The sequence below is a fragment of the Pinus tabuliformis genome, chromosome 1_2 (genome assembly GCF_031772625.1).
Source record: "Pinus tabuliformis cultivar Carrire ecotype Pingquan chromosome 1_2, CPIR1, whole genome shotgun sequence".
NCBI classification, from domain to species: domain Eukaryota; kingdom Viridiplantae; phylum Streptophyta; class Pinopsida; order Pinales; family Pinaceae; genus Pinus; species Pinus tabuliformis.
The window spans coordinates 759,926,350-759,943,789 of NC_142298.1; positions in this window are offsets into that span (position 1 = coordinate 759,926,350).

A 17,440-nucleotide genomic window follows, 5' to 3' on the forward strand; every position below is an offset into this window, starting at 1 on the left:
TTGCAACAAGCCAAATACTTCACCAAACTACATTTAAGGTCAGGATATCTACAACTTCATGTTAAAGAAGAATATTCCTAGAAGGCTACCTTCAAAACTAGGAAAGGTTTTTATGAGTGGTTAGTTATGTCGTTTGGCATATGCAATGCACCATATATATATATGAGGTTAATGGATGATATATTGTGCCCTTTTATAGATTAATTTGTTATTGTCTGTTTGGATGATATACTACTGGAGGAGCACATATCACATTAAAATGGGTGTTAGGGACTTTAAAGAAGCACCTACTGCTAGAAAATCTCAAGAAGCATGAGTTTCCACAAAAATATTTGGTGTATCTAGGGTATGTGATAGGTGGAGGAGAATTGAAGATAGATCCTTCCAATATGGAGGTCATCATGAAGCGGCTAGTGCCTACTAATGTTTTCGAGGTCAGGATTTTCGTTGGGGAAACACAATACTTAAGGAAATTTATAGCCTCATTTTCAGCAGTAGAAACACCACTCCATGCCATAACAACAAGTGGTAAGAGTTTCCAAAGGGTAAAGGGTCAAAAAAGAGCCTTTGAGGAGTTAAAAAAAAATACAATTCAAGCATTAATTGTAGAATTACCAAACTGATTGCAACAACCCTTTGAAGTGGAGGTAGATGCAAGTGGGTATGCTATGGGAGCGGTCTTGATGCAGGGTGGATGACCTGTATGCTACCATTATGAACTATTTCATGGAGTGGTTCTCAACTACCCTACCTATGATAACGAGCTATATTTTCGAGTGAAATCTATGAAGAAGTGGAAACACTATTTGATGGGAAATGAGATAGTAATCCACATAGATCCCCAACCACTATAGTACCTACAGGCCCAAAGTAAGTTATAACAGACCATACATTAGAAATGGATGGGGTTTCTACAAAAAATTAATTTAGTTATCAATCATAATAAGGGAAGCACAAAGAATTTGGTCGACATCTTTTCAAGGACACCCACATCAAATATCACAACTTTGGGAACTCAAATACACATGAAGCAATTCAAGCATGATGCATAAAGAGTGACATATTCAAAGGATGAGGACTTTAAGGAGGTATTTCAATAGTTGTAGAGGAAGATTCATGTGTATGATGGTGACAACACAAGTGAATACCATTTCCAGAATATATTACTGTACAAGTTGGATAAGTTATGTGTTCTTAAAGGTGAGCGACTACAACTAATTAGAAAGGCTCACACCTCTAAGGTTGCAGGGAACTTTGGTGTAGGGAAGGCTGTGGCCAACTTGCAAAGGTATATGTATTTGCCCAAGATGTAAGAACATGTCTCTAGGTTCATAAAAGGATGCATGATTTGTTGTACTAGCAAGCCCAATAACATGAAACAGGGTCTATGTCATCTCCTACTTGTACCGACTCATCCTTGGGAAAGAAATTCCATGGACTTTGTGGGAGGTTTACCAACAAACAAGAAGGGAAACTACTACCTGTTCGTGGTAGTTTACAAGTTCAACAAGATGTGTGTTCTAATGCCTTGTAGAAAGACCATAAGTGGGAAAGAAGCAATGAACTTGTTCTTTAGATAGGTTTGGGTGCACTTTGGGATACCAAGGAGAATCATTTTAAATAGGGACAAAAGATTTCTTAGTGCATTTTGGATTACATTATGGGAGAAGATGGACATGAAGTTGAATAGATCTACAACATTCCATCCACAAACAAATGGGTAGACAAAAGTAGTCAACAAGACTTTGTTGCAGCATTTGAGGGGTTACAATTAGAAGCATCCATAGATATGGGATAAAAATATGGTGCATATACAACACTCTCATAATTGAGTAGTCCATATCTTTGTTGGAAAGTCCCCATTTGAAACTTGTTTTGGATAATCTCCACCTTCACCTTTGGATATTACATATGGGTAGCAAGGAGGTGTGAGGGAGGATCTTATAGGGGATTCCTTGAGGGCATAAAAATTTGTTTAGAATATAAATAAAATCCATATATAGTTACAATATACAATGTATAAGTCACAAGAGAAATATAGGCCTAGGCATGATCAACATAGAAGAAAGAAGTCCTTCAAGGTGGGAGATAGAGTATGGTTACAATTGAACAAGGAGAGGCTATAAGGTCCTGATAAAAATATCAATGATCTGTGATATGGTTCCTTTGAGATACTAGAAAAGGTGGGAGATAATGCCTATAGACTAAGTCTACCACCATACATGCACATTTGATCAATGGTGAATGTAGATAATCTAAAATTATATGAGCCTTCCATGCTATATCAAGAAGAGGAACAAGACCTACCTTTTTTAGAGGATTTCACATGCGATTCTCAAGTAGAGATGATAAACAATACAATTTCGCAGAAGAGGTGAAAAACTACAAGACAAGGGCAACATGACCTTGTAAGGACTCTAGACACCACATATCTCCACAATGGTATGATATTGTCCACTTTGGACCTAAGCCCTCATGGATTTTTTTTGGGGCTTTACCCCCAAAAGGCCTCATACCAATGGAGATATTTGTCCATCCTTATATACCCATGATCCTCCCCACTTCTAGTCAATGTGGGACTTTGGTCATATACCCAACAATCCTCCCCTCGAACAAAGGACCATCCAGCCTCCCCTCAAATGATTATCCATCCGTCCACTCTCTACCAACCAGGATTCTCTGCTCCAATGCGTTGGAAGCACACGCCTTACATGGAGCACCACCTACCTCGAGAGCTTTGCTCTATCCAGGTCAACTCCTCTTCACTGTTTTGGGACCAGGACATGTCCATGAAGAATCCGGAGCACACCCGCCTATCTAACCGAGCTCATCCACGGATCCCATCGTGATATTACTGGGGCCCACCACCTCCGTTCGGAATTCCGAGGATTCATCCACTTGGCTAACTTCGAACCTGGCTCTGATACCACTTGTAAGGACTCTGGACACCACATATCTCCACAATGGTATGATATTGTCCACTTTGGACCTAAGCCCTCATGGATTTGTTTTTGGGCTTTACCCCCAAAAGGCCTCATACCAATGGAGATATTTGTCCATCCTTATATACCCATGATCCTCCCCACTTCTAGTCAATGTGGGACTTTAGTCGTATACCCAACATTTGGCATCGTTGCTGGGGAAGCGTCAGAGTATTTGTGATTACTACTTTTCCTCTATTCTCTACTGCAACATTCTGCTACGTAGTTTATTTCAGCAAAAGTAGAGTAGTTGTTTCATTTCAATTCTGTAATTTGAATTCTGCAAAAGTAGATTAGACATTTCATGCTTTCATTTCAATTCTGCAATTTCATTTCAGCAAGCGTAGATTAGAAATTTCCTACTTTCATTTCAATTCTACAATTTCATTTCAGCAAGCGTAGATTAGACATTTCTTGCTTTCATTTCAATTCTGCAATTTCAGTTCAGCAAGCGTAGATTAGACATTTCCTGCTTTCATTTCAATTCTGCAATTTCCATTTCAGCAAAGTAGATTAGTCATCTCCTGCTTTCATTTCAATTCTGCAATTTCCATTTTAGCAAGATTCTTTTCAGTTAGTTGCAATTTGTTGTTCAATCCATTTCAGTTTTTCACATACAAGCAGAAAAAAACACAAAAATCACTCAAAAAAAGAGATTTCCTTTCATGCCTCATAGGAACAGAGACAATTCAGGAAAATTCCTACCCAACACCCCCACCACATCACTAAGTCACCCTTCTCTCTTCTTTAGTGGCAGTGATCCAGAAGAACCTATAGGTGAACCTCCAGAGATATATGAAGATCCTATAATAGAAGAAAAACAAGAAACCATCCCTCCTGAGACCATGGCTGAAAACAGAAACGTTAGAGGAAATGGGGAAAGAATAGAAGGTGCCTTTCCTATCTGAGAGACCAATGGGGACACAAAAATGAAAAACGTAAGTCCTTCAGCCTTACCTCACTTCCATGGACTGACTACCGAAGATCCTGATACCTTCTTGTTTGAATTTGTTGTTCTCTGTCGAACCTATGACTATGCAGAGGATGAGCAGAAGTTGAAACTTTCCTTCTACCCTCAAAGATGCAACATTGCGCTGGTTCATGGTGTTACCTGGAAACAGTATCACAACTTGGGCTTAGATGCAACAAGCCTTTAACAACAAATACCGAGACCACTGTAGGTCAAAAGATACCAAGGAAGAAATCTTCTGAATGACCATGGGAAGTGATGAATCTTTAGAAGACTATGAAGAAAGGTTGCAACTCAGTTATAAAAGGGCCAGGTGCACACTTGACCGCGAGTCTTTAAAGTTGGTTCTGGTCAGAGGAGTCCGTGAAGACCTTCTAGATACCCTCCATTTGCTGGCTAGGGGAGACATCTACCAACTGCCTTATGATGACATAAAGATTGTATTTAGAAACCATTCATGGTCAGCTAGAAAGAAAAGTAGGGGAAGTCAACCTTTAGCTAGTACATCCTCATCCAATTCATCACTTAGAAACGAACTTGAGAATTGGTTGGAAGTTTTGAAGATCGAGATGAGACAGACTCTTGCCATGCAAATGGATACCTTGCATATCAAAAGGAAGTAAGAGGAAGCCGAGAGGGCTTTGGCCATCTTTTGTCCCAGGTGCACTAGAAAGCATCCTAGGAACGAATTTCCATTGCACTCTATAGAAGTGTGTTTAGTCTGTGAAGAAGACCATCCTACGAATCAGTGCCCTTCCTTACCCGAAATTAAAGCTGCATATCAGGGGGCCGAAGGAGCCACTGAACCACTCTATTTCATGAACCAAAGGAGGCCACATGGACCCAGACCTTACTAACAGGGAATGCAAGGGACATCCTAGACTTATTACAACCCCAATCAAGCCACTTCCATGCCTTCTTGGGGTCCCCCTACTCATCCTTCCTGGTCCACACCCCCTCCTTGGTCATATCCTCCTCAATACTAGGCTCCGCCAGTTGCTCATTCGTTTCACTCTTATGCTCAGCCACAACCTCAATGGAATGCACCTCACTAGGGTTGGAGGCCCCAGTACAATTGTCCTCTTTCTCTTTTGCCTCCACCACCTGCTCAACCACAACCATTACCTCCTGCTCCACCAAGACAACCCCAAATACCTGCTCAATCGAACCCGAACCCCAACAATAAACAGGTCCAGCAGGTATATAGTGGAGAAACATCATGTCCGACCTATGCTATGGAGATTCAGGGGATTAACCTACGGTCTGGGAAGGTTCTTCCAGATAGCCAACCTCCTCTTAAGGAGGATGAGGAAGAGAAATGGGAAAGTGAACCAAAAGTCATTCCACCCTTTCCTGAGAGACTAACTGGAACCGCACAACTGACCCGAGAAGAAATTGAACTTCTGGGAGAATTAAAACAGTTATGTGTAAAGATACCACTTCTCCAAGCCATAAAAGATGTGCCCATATACAACAAGATGATCAAGGATAAGTGCTTCAAGCACGCAGGCAGGCACAAGAGAGATGCTCCAACTATCAATTTCATAGGACAACTGTCTGACCTAATGTTGGGGCAGGTAATCTGTCTGAAATATCTAGACCCTAGGAGTCATGTAGCCGATGTCCACATCAATGGCACCGTAATCCCCCATACCTTGATTGATCTAGGGGCTGCCATTAATGTGATGACCAGGGACACTATGCTCAAACTCAACCTTCATGGTTCCCTAAGAAAGACCACAATAGTCTTGCAGTTAGCAGACCGCTCCACCGTGACCCCTGAGGGGATTGTGGAAGATCTAATGGTCTCTATTGACTCCCGGGAGTATCGTGCTGATTTCCTGGTTCTCTAGTCGAAAGCAAAGCTCACCGGGTATCCTCTCATCCTGGGAAGACCTTGGTTGGCTACTGCAGATGCCTACATCAGTTGTCGAGCTGGGAACATGACAATCAAGAATGGGCATATGTCCAAACAGCTAGTCCTATATCCTCCTTCCCAACCACTGTTAGAACATGATTTAACCCTTTGGTTGGAGGAGGAAGATGAGGATGAAGTCTATTCCACACCATTGTGTACAGTAGAGGCTACCATGGGGGGCCCACAAACCGAGGATGACCTTATTGAAAACTTGATTCAGAATCCACCCCCCAGTGTGTTGCCATTAGAAGAGTTGGTGGAAGAAAACCAGGCAAATCCTGTAGTTGATCTCTGTGTGGCTAATCTGACCTCTCTCTGAGTCAAGAATCTGGAATTTGGCCCAGAAAGAACCTTGAGGATCAACTCATCCCTATCCACCTCTCGGGAAAAAGAACTGTGTAACTTATTGGAAAACCACTTGGATGCTTTTGCTTGGAGCTATAAGGAGATGAAGGGAGTGCACCCTTCAGTTTGTACTCATCACATTTACATTAAAGAAGATTGTAAACCAGTTAGGCAGCCTCAAAAGAGGATGAATCCAGCCCTTAAGGGCATTGTCAAAGAAGAACTGCAAAAGTTGTTGGATGCAGGATTCATCTACCCCATCTCTGACTGCGAATGGGTCTCTCCTTTGGTGCTAGTGCCAAAGAAAAATGGGAAGTGGAGAATTTGTGTAGACTATCGGGAACTGAACAAGGCCACCAAGAAGGACCATTTTCCTTTGCCTTTCATAGACCAAGTGTTAGATGGCCTGGCAGGGAAGAAGTTCTTCTCCTTCCTAGATGGGTCTAGCGGGTACAACCAGATCCAAATCAGCCCGGAAGACCAAGATAAGACCACTTTCACTTGTCCTTAGGGTACTTTTTCATATCGAGTCCTTCCTTTTTGGTTGTGCAATGCTCCCGCCACTTTCCAGAGAGCAGTACCAAGCATATTTGCTGAACTAGTGCATGATTTAGTGGAAATCTATATGGATGACTTTACCCCTTATGGTTCTAACTTCTAGGAAGCTCTAACTAACTTGGGAAAAGTTTTAGCCAAATGCATCGAAATGAACCTGTCCCTCAGCCCTGAAAAATGCGAATTCCTGATGACTGAAGGGACTGTGCTAGGTCATACAATTTCTCAGCAAGGGTTACAAGTGGATCCCAACAAGATTGCTATCATCCAAAGGGTCCCACCTCCTCAAAAGGTAAGAGATGTTCAGAGCTTCCTAGGCTTAGCAAGGTATTATAGAAGATTCATCAAAGATTTTAGTAAGCCAGCCTCTCCATTGTTTGGCCTTTTGAGAAAAGATGTTGAGTTCATATGGACTGACAACTGTCAAGAGGCTCTGGATACCTTGAAAGGTAAACTGGTAACTGCCCCAATTTTGAGAGGTCCAAACTGGGCCCTACCTTTCCATATTCACACAGATGCCTCGAACAAAGTAATAGGAGCAGCCTTAGGGCAAGTTGATGAGAAGCTACCTTATGCCATATATTTTGTCAGTAAAATCCTGTCCAAGGCAAAATTAAACTACACTGTAACCGAAAAGGAGCTCCTAGATGTAGTCCATTTCCTAAATAAGTTCAGACACTACATCACCAGCTATCAAACATTTGTACACACCAATCATGCTACAATTAGGTATTTGATGAATAAACCATATGTAAATGCTAGTATCATTAGATGGTTACTTTTATTGCAGCAATTTGATTTGACCATTGTTGATAAACCAGGTAAGGAAAATGTTGTTGCTGATTTTTTGTCTAGATTAGATCTGCATGTAGGTGAAGAAGGAATGGTGGATGATCAAATGCCAGATGAACACCTATTCTCTATTTCAGTACTCTCTCATGGTTTGCTGATATAGCAAATTACTTGGTTTCAACACAATTTCTGCCACACCTGTCCTCAAAAGAGAAGAGCAAGATCGTGAGGAAAAGTGCCCCATTCACCTGGATTGGGGGCAACCTTTTTAAACTTGGCCCAGATCAGATTTTGAGGTGATGTGTCAGGGAGGAGGAATTTTTTGACATTCTCCTAACCTATCATGATGGGCCCTGTGGGGGCCATTTTGTAGCAAAAAGGACTACCTTCAAAATTCTGCAAGCAAGTTACTATTGGCCCACTCTTCATCAAGATGTCAGAAAATATATCAGCCAATGTGACCGATGTCAAAGGATGGGGAAACCTACTCCAAGGGATGAGATGCCCCTGCAACCTCAAGTGACTTTCGAGCCATTTGAGAAGTGGGGCATGGACTTTGTGGGTCCCATCAACCCTCCTTCAAAACAGAAATATTACATCATTGTGTGTACTGATTATTTGACAAAATGGGTAAAAACAAAGGTGATCAAGGCAACAACAGAAGAAAAAGTAGCTGAGTTTTTGAGGGAAAATATCTTTTACAAGTTTGGCTATCCAAGAGAATTAGTTACAGATCAAGGGAGTCAGTTTACCTCCAATCTGATTGAAGACCTGCTCACACATCACAAGATTAAGCACAAAACTTCCACCCCTTATCATCTGCAAGAAAATGGCTAGGTGGAAGTCACTAACAGAGCTTTGGAAGGGATTTTGACTAAGGCAGTGAGCAGTAGCATAAAATATTGGGCAGATCGATTGGTTGAGGCCACCTGGGCCTATAACACCACAGGGTTCACACCCTATGAGTTGTCTATGGGAAGAATGCTTTGTTGTCAATAGAATTTGAATATAACACATTGAGGATGGTATCTCAGCTGGACCTAGATCTCAGCCATGCACAAAAGGAAAGGTTACTTAAGCTAAATGGATTGGATGAGCAGAGATTGCAAGCCCTTTTCCACTCAGAGGTAGTCCAACTCCAAAGAAAAATATGGCATGACAGACACCTCAAAGAAAAACAATTCCAAGAAGGAGATTGGGTGTTGCTGTATGATTCAAGATATAAATATTTCAAGGGAAAACTTAGGGCAAGATGGTTGGGACCATACACAATAGAAAAATGCAATGCCAATGTTTCAGTCCTGATCTGGACCATCAATGAAGCCATCCCCATGCTCGTCAATGGGCATTGGTTGAAGATCTACAGGAAGCCCCTTTACAAGCAGGAATTCATTGAGAGTCTAAGTAAAACCGTGTTGGTAGTGGAGCAGGTCTCTGCCTCCACTCCACCCACACCTTGAGCTATAAAAAAAAAAAAAAAAAAAAAAAAAAAAAAAAAAGAAGAAAAAGAAACAAAAAACAAAAAAAAAGGAAGAAAAAAGAAAAAACAGAAAAAAGAATAAAAGATCCTTGGGTGAAAACCTCTTGGAGGTGCCCAGGGTAGGTAGTGAGGGTGAAAACCTCCTAGAGGTGCCCCAGCTATCTCATAAAAAAAATTTTAAAAAAGAGAAAGAGAAAAAGAAAAGGATGGAAAGAAAAAAACAGAAAAAAAAAAAAACCTAACTTGTTTTTGAATGCATTGCAGGTTGCAGGAGGGTCACACAAGAGAAAACTTGGCCAGGCTGCATACACCCTTGATAACTCATTCCTCCATCATCATTGTCTTTTCCTAAGCCTTGGTCTCGTTTGTTCTAAAAATTTTGCATCCTACAAGAAACTCTGTGCATTCTACAAGAGGCTCCTGTAGAAACTACAGAGAGCCCAAAATCAAGTTCAGAGAAGAATCTGAGGGCTGGAAATTTGCCCAGAAGGCCTGTGGACCTCCCTACCACCATCCATCCACCTAATTCTCCATTCCATCCCTACACACCCACACTTCCGCTTGTTTTTCCTTCCTTGCACAGAAAAATACAGAAATTCTGTTTCTTTCATTCTTTAAACAAAAAAATGATGATGAATAAAACAACAACATTCTTCACTTGTTTCTTACCTGATGTATTCCCATCATTACTACTTTTATTCAGAACCTTGTGCAGTTGTCTCTTCAGTCCCTGCTCAAGCATCAGCCAGGAATTTTAGAGGGAGAAGCAGCTACAGGAAATCCTGCAGGATTCCTGTAACAACTGATCCCTTTAAAAAACAAGCTCCAGAGGCAGGGTCAGTGCAGGAAATATATATACAAAGTACGAGGAGAAGTGCTTGATCAAAAATCACCTGTAGAGGCCACCAGTTCAGAGACCACAAGCACTAGCAGCAGAAGCAATAAAAATAAAATAAAAAATAAAAAAACCAGAGTGCCGAGTCCGAGCATGCAGAGCACGAGAGAAACTAACAGGTAAGTGGCTAAACCTATTCCTATGTTGCATGAATATTATTTAGGAACTTCAAGAAAATTGAGATGGTCGCGATCAAATGAAATTGGTGGCTAGCTAATTGGATACCCTCGTTCAATTCAAATCACCCTCGTTGAGTTCAAACCAGCTTTGTTCCATTCAAACAGTAGTTCAAATACGTAGTTAGCACGTGTGGCCCGTCAACTCGAGAAGAAAAAACTCAGAACCAGTAGTGGTGGCGGCATATAATGGGAATAATGGAAGTGATGGCGGGTAGGCGACATGAAATACCATTATGGAACTGGAGTAGGACCAACGGTCCGGATGGGGATAACGTACCCATCCTGCCACCTCACTTCATCACCGTAGATCACGCCATCAGCTTAAGTACACTGCAGTCGAAGCCTCCACCACCTTTTGCTTTCATTTGAGTCGACGAGTTCTCGACTGCAGCACTCACCTACCACCTTCAAAACAGCGAACCAGTCGTTCTCTGCCAGTTTTTCAAAACCCTCCTGCTTATTGGGCTCTACAGGAGCATTATTGCATTCTACAGGAGCAAGAACACTGTCTATAGGATGCTTTCTACAGGAAGGCTAGAGAGCAGCTCTGCAGAGGAAAAATTCGAAATTTTTGCCAAATTCGAGCTTGAAAAGAGGTAGGCTCAAAAACCCACTCTGCATGTGATATATCTATACAAGGTGCTAGAATTAGAAGCACGGTATTGGGTTGAAAAAGGAAAGGAACGTGAGCACAAAAGTCTGCCTGTGATTTTCTGAGTTCTATGCAGTCTCTCCATTTTCTTCTCTGCATTCAAAATCTGTCTTTTCTTCCTCGTATTCTTCTATAAAAAAGAGATGCAACCATAGAAAATCAAGCTTGGGAAAGAAACGAATCTGCAAGTCTGTTTACTCTATGTGAAAAAAAACATTGTTTTATATATTCTCTGTTCTGTCAAAATATTAAGTTCCTCCAAAAGCCCAAGAAGTCAATTCAGGTTGAAACAATGTAAACTTTGAAACGGGAACTATAAACTCAAAACAGGAACTCTCGCCAAAAAACGCCAAAAAAACATCAAAAACAGTGCTAAAAACGAAAAGTGTGTATACTGGATGTTTTTTTTTTAGGTGTCAATTTTGAACGTGTTTTAAAAATGGCAATGACTACGAAATTTTCGTGCAAAATATAGCTTCAAAACGAAAGTGTTGATACTGGAATAATGATTTTTTTTTTAGGGTCAATTTTCAAACTTTTTAAAAAATGCTAATAAAACCAATTTTTTATGTCTCAAACAAAGTTAAATTTTAAGGAAAAAACACATTAATGTTTCTGGTAGAATAACATTTTTCTTTCCTAAGTATAAATTTAACATGTTTTCAACCACAACATGCTAGATACAAAAGAAATTGAAATTTTTTCAACTATAAAACTAAAAAAACATGACATTATGAACAAATTATATCACTGAATGAATTCAAAAGTCTTTATTTGTATACTGAATAAAACAGACATTATATCTCTAATTTGATATTGCATTGTAGATATTTAAACAATAAAATTTATCATACTTAAGACATAATCCAACAACATAAAAATGCTTCATAACTTCTCATTTAACAAAATATGGAAAACATTAATTTTATTTGAAGATACGATGCATACATCAGTTATATAAACTGTCTTAAACAATTATTCAAACTCAATCACCCAATAACCGTGGGTAGGCCGTCGTCGTGCCCCCTTCCCCCAACCCATTACCGATCTTTCCCATTCACCCATGCCCTCTTCCCCCTTCTGCCCTACCCATGCACCAGCCCTTGCTACCCCCAACTCACCCACCCATGCACCATTTCCCCAACTCTTCCTTCCCTACCCCACAACTCTCCTCCCCATAAGCCCACCCCCTAACTCCCATTCCCCTCCAATCTCAACTCCTCCCCCCCTTCCTTAACGCCGGCCCCATGGGCCTCGTGCCCTACCCCCCTCCACCCTACCCTTACCCCTACCCCTACCTTCCCCCACCCCCCACCCTTACCTTACCCCCCACCCCCTACCCCCCACTACCCCCCTGCCCCGCCGGCCGCACCCCCCCTCCCCCCTGCCCCCCTCCCACCCCCTATCCTTACCCCCCCCAACCCCCCCCACCCCCCTGCCCCCTACACTTATCCCCCCACCAACCCCCTGCCACCCCCTACCCTACCCCCCCCCCCAACCCCCTACTCTACCCCCTACCCCCCCCCCCCCCCAACTCCCTACCAGAATCGACCCGCCAGAAAGGAATTAAGTGGAGGCTGTGGAGCCCATGACTGACCGTCTATTCTCTTGTCAAGCATCGAAAACCATATAAAACTGTATGACTTCTGGCGGGTCGATTCCGGGAATCGACCCACCGCCGGTCGGGCGGGGCGGGGCGGCCCAGGGGTGGCCGGGGAGTGTTTGGAACATAATTGAATACATTTTGAGATTTTTGAGACCTTTTTGGAGGAACTCTTAAATTCATATTTGAAGCAGATCTGAAACAAGCAAACTTGGAAACATTGTTGTAGATAGTTGTAAACCCATCTTGAGCAGATTCTTGAAAACTTCCTGGAGCAATTGTTGAAGCTGATTTCGGAGACTTGAAGACACTTGTTGAACAGATCTTTAAGAGTCTTTATACAAGGTTGGAGCCTTGTGAGATCTTTAAGAGTCTTTATACAAGGTTGGAGCCTTGTGAGAGATGAGGTTGGAGCGTGGATTTATATTTGAGGTTTGGAGTCGTCATACAAGATTGGAGCTTTGGAGCTTTGCGAGAAAACATGTTGGAGCTTAGATTTATATTTGAGGATTAGAGTTCTCATTAAAGGTTGCAACCTTGAAAAAGTTAGAGATTTTGTTGTATAGTTAGGGTAAAAGAGGATTAGAGTGCTCAGTGTCTTTATTAATAATTATATTTTTTTGCTCTATTTCTAGTGTTCAAAAATATTAATTGGCATAACATAACAATTGAAAGAAATATTGATTCACCACCCCCAACCCCCTCTCAATATTTTCAACATGTTAGGCATATCCAGCTAATTTTAATGGGAAATTGCATTTTTAGGAAAGCAAGTGTTCAAAAATCTTAATTGGCATAATATAACAATTGAAAAAAATATTGATTCCCCAACCCCCTCTCAATATTTTCAACATGTTAGGCATATCCAGCTAATTTTAATGGGCATTTGCATTTTTAGGAAAGCATGTGAAAGGTGAACGAGACGAAAAGGTCAAGCATAAAGGAAAAGGTCAAGCAGAAAGCATATCACCCAAGCTTGCCAATAGAGTTGAGAGAACTAACTTTGGAGAATGATAGGTATCATTTGTGGCAAATTATTAAGATATTTCACAATGAGCTTAAATTATAACTACAAAAAGTTGAGATTTTAGCATTATATAATGTTCATATGGATATCAATTACAATAATCTCTGGTTATATGTAATTGATTTGTTTAAAGTAATGATGGAAACACAATTGAATATTCACATATGAAAATCAAAGCATTACATAAATTAAGAAAGGTGTACTTCTTAGTGGATTGGATAATCAAATTAATTTATATACTTAATCTGAAACCTTGAAACGATGTTATAGAGTTATTTGTCTCATTATGGACATTTTCACAGAAGTTTAAAGGATTTTCCTTCCTATTACATGAGCTAATACATATTGTTTCATCCATTAATCTACCAATCCTTTACTCTTAACTCTTATTTTAGGCATATCCAACTAATTTTAATGGGCATTTTTAGGAAAGCAAGTTGAATGTGGAACACTGACAGTCATAGAATTTGTTTTAAAACATAGGGAATGAGAGGAAAAGGTAAGGCAGCAAGCCTATCACCAAAAGTTTGCCGATGGAGTTGAGAGAACTAACTTTGGAGAATGATCAGTATTGTTTGTGGAAAAATATATGAGATTTCACAATGGGCTTAAATTATAACTACAAAAACTTGAGATTTTAGCATTTTAAAATGGTTACTGGTATCAATGGAAATAATGTTTGGCTATATGTAATTGATTTAACCCAAATAATAATGGCAACATAGTTGAACATTCATATATAAAAATCATAGCATTACATAAATAAGAAAGGCATACTTATTAGTGGATTGGAGAAGCAATTATTTATATACTCTATCTGAAACCTTGAAACAATACTATAGAGTTGTGTCTCATCGATTAACACAATCCCAAAAGTAGTGACATTATGCCATTTTTCTTTTAATAACGATTTATAAAGCAAATGATGTGTTTACTCTTGTTGAATAATCACATCGGAATTAATGTTACATGGCTCCCTACTCATCAATGTGAGGATAATATTAAATAAAACACATGTTTAAAAATAAGGTCTTTACATTTATGTGTTGGAAAAAATGCATTTATTTGTTAGTATGTGAATTTGATGTATGCATATGAATGTCTAGCAAAGGATAACATTTTATATTTGAAATTTGAGAAAACACTGTTACTTTAGCATTCCTGAGTGCATTTGAAAAAATTTAAAAAAAAAGGTCATGCTCAAAAGGAATGAAAAGTTGAGCAATTCAAATTCCAAGAAATGTTTCTCAATGCTTGCATATCCATATTCTATATCTAATACATGGACCATACATGGGGATTCCTCAATCAAGGTTGAATACCATCATATTTTCTAATTATTACGATTATCACTGTTAGAGTGAAGCGGGGCTTCTAATTGTTGTTCTGACTTTTTCTAATAAATAAATAAATAAATTTGTACACATGCTTACACTGAAGGAAAAATGGTTTAGAAAAGACACAATGGAAACCTAGGTGGAACTCCAAAATAATGGAAGTATATCTTCTAATATTTACATTTTTAATAGAAGGATAAATGTTGTCAAAACATTTCATACAAAATTTCTTCAAAGGCCAATCTTTGCAAAGGTAATAAACCATGCACTATTCATGTTGATAACTCAATAAACAAACCATCTATGCAAAGCTTGATGTTTAAATGATTTAAGTTTGAAGGAAATATTTACTCATTTTATGCACGCAATCACATTACTAAAATTGATTTCTACACAATAAGGAAGATATGTTAAGTTGTTTTAGATTGCCACCTACTTATCCATATTTATTTAAGTCTCAATTATCTCCTCACAAATGACTCCTTTTGTGATTGTTGTGTCCCTCTATGGTAGTATTCATTGCTCTATAGCTAATAGCCCACAACCTCCCTTGCATGTGCCTTTTGGCACTTTAACTACTTGTAAAAGACTTGAGATTAAGCTATGTATCAATGTAGAAACAACATTTTTACACTAGAATATGATGTCAAACATGTGTGTTCTTATCACAACGGAAGACCTAAAGATTAAGTTGAAATTCAATCATAAACAAAATATCATTACTTAAATATCAACAACAAATCACTCTCTATCCATGCATTGAAAAAACCAAACACCTTTTCTATTGTTATTCAAACAAGTTTACTCCCTCGGGGAGGGTTGGGGGGATGGAGGGGGGCAGGGGCGGGGGGCGAGGGGGGATGGGGCGCGGGAGTGTGGGGGGACGGTAGGGGTAGGGTGAGGGAAGGGGAGGGGGGGTCGGGGAGGGGGGGAAGCTTCGTTCAAACAGAAAATTCAGCTGAAAACAAACATCTAGCGTGGCATGCAAAAGATGGACCACGAAGAAATGCAGAGTTGGCGAGCGAAACAAAGAGAAAACACAGATTTGATGGATGCAGGGAGTACAATAACTTGGTAATCATATCGAGGGATTTGTCATCATCATCATTTTCGAAGATTGGATCAGGCGTGTTACTTTAATTATTAATGTGTAGTGAATACAGACAAGAGATCTCTCGTGAGAGGAATAAGTTAATGGGGTCGGGGCTTCAATGTAGTCGTCAGGGGGTTGTGGGGGGCGCATGGGTAGGGGCTTGCCCATACTTGCCTAATTGTGCACTTAGTCTCATTATCCCTCACCTAACCTCTCGCTCGCCCATCGACCCGCCTGCTCGTTAGAGGTGGCTGGGCAATTCTGATTATACAAATAAAAAATTTATGGTATATTTTTGTTGTTAATTTAAGTTAATATGTTTTTTTATTTACTAATTTATGTGTTTTTTTTAGGAAAATGGCATCAAGGAAAATTTCTGTGAATCTTTCTGGACCAAAGAGTCTTAAAGGTGTATCTTCAAAAAACATTGGTGAATGAACTCCACCTGAGCTCATGCCTACAAATATTTCAAGTGCTTTAAGTGATAAGAAGCTAATCTCAGATTGGAAAAGTTCAAAAGAGGTGAAATTTCCATCAAGAGTCTGGTATGTGAAAGAAAGAGAGAGCACAACTGTGATTTTCGCATTGATTTTTAAGTTAATTATTATTTTTTGAAAAAAAAAGTTGTTATTATTCTTTTTTTGACATGAAATTCATAAAAAAAAACTATTATTTGACCATTTTTAGTTAATATTTTTGTATAAAAATTGTGATTTTGACATGTTAATTCTAGCAAAAAATTATCAAAACGTTTAGTTTTTTTTGTTATATTTATGTTAAAAATGGTTATTTTTATGTCCATTGTTAAAAAATGTTGTTTTTTAGAAACAATTATTTCATGTGGATTGAAAAATTAATTAAGGATGTATAAATATGTAGATTATCTAAAATTCAAACTATCGACTTTCTAATTTAAAAACGCAAAACAATAAAAACCCCCCTAAAAAAAAAAAATTAAGATAGAGAACAAGAAAATATGAATAAAATGACGACTTCAAAAACTATCAAATTTAGAAAATATTTTTTTACATTTCACACACTAGAAAATTAAAAGTCAAAAAATAGGTCTTTTAAAAAAAGGGTGTGATGCAGAATACTCACTTTTTAAAATCAACATGAAAATCACTACCATTCTAAAACTTGATTTCATCCTTGAACATGAAAAAAAATTAAAGTTCCAAAAACCATGTTCTAAAAAAAACATGTGTATTCTGCATCACCACTTTTGAAAATCGGGTCATTTTTTTGCTATCTCTACGAAACGGGTAACAGTATCAGTTCCCATTTCAAAGTTTACATTGTTTTGAAAACAGTTTGAAGAGAGGGAAAAATTGCAAATTGATGTTGTGAAAAATGAAGAACATGAGAAATCCCCTCTCTGGTTTCAGAAAGACCAACATCAGCCATTCCTTTGTTTCTGGTTTTGAAAATTGTTGCCTTCTTCCTCACCTGAGCATTTTCAAAAGTCACTAAACACCATGCCAGGAGGTTTTATGAGAAAGGAGCCTTTGAACTCCAACAAATTGCATGAGCACCCCGAAGTGGTGGCCCTCTTCACCAAGGCAAACTAGATGTATTTATTTGAGAGAATTCATGGATATGATGAAGAGGTG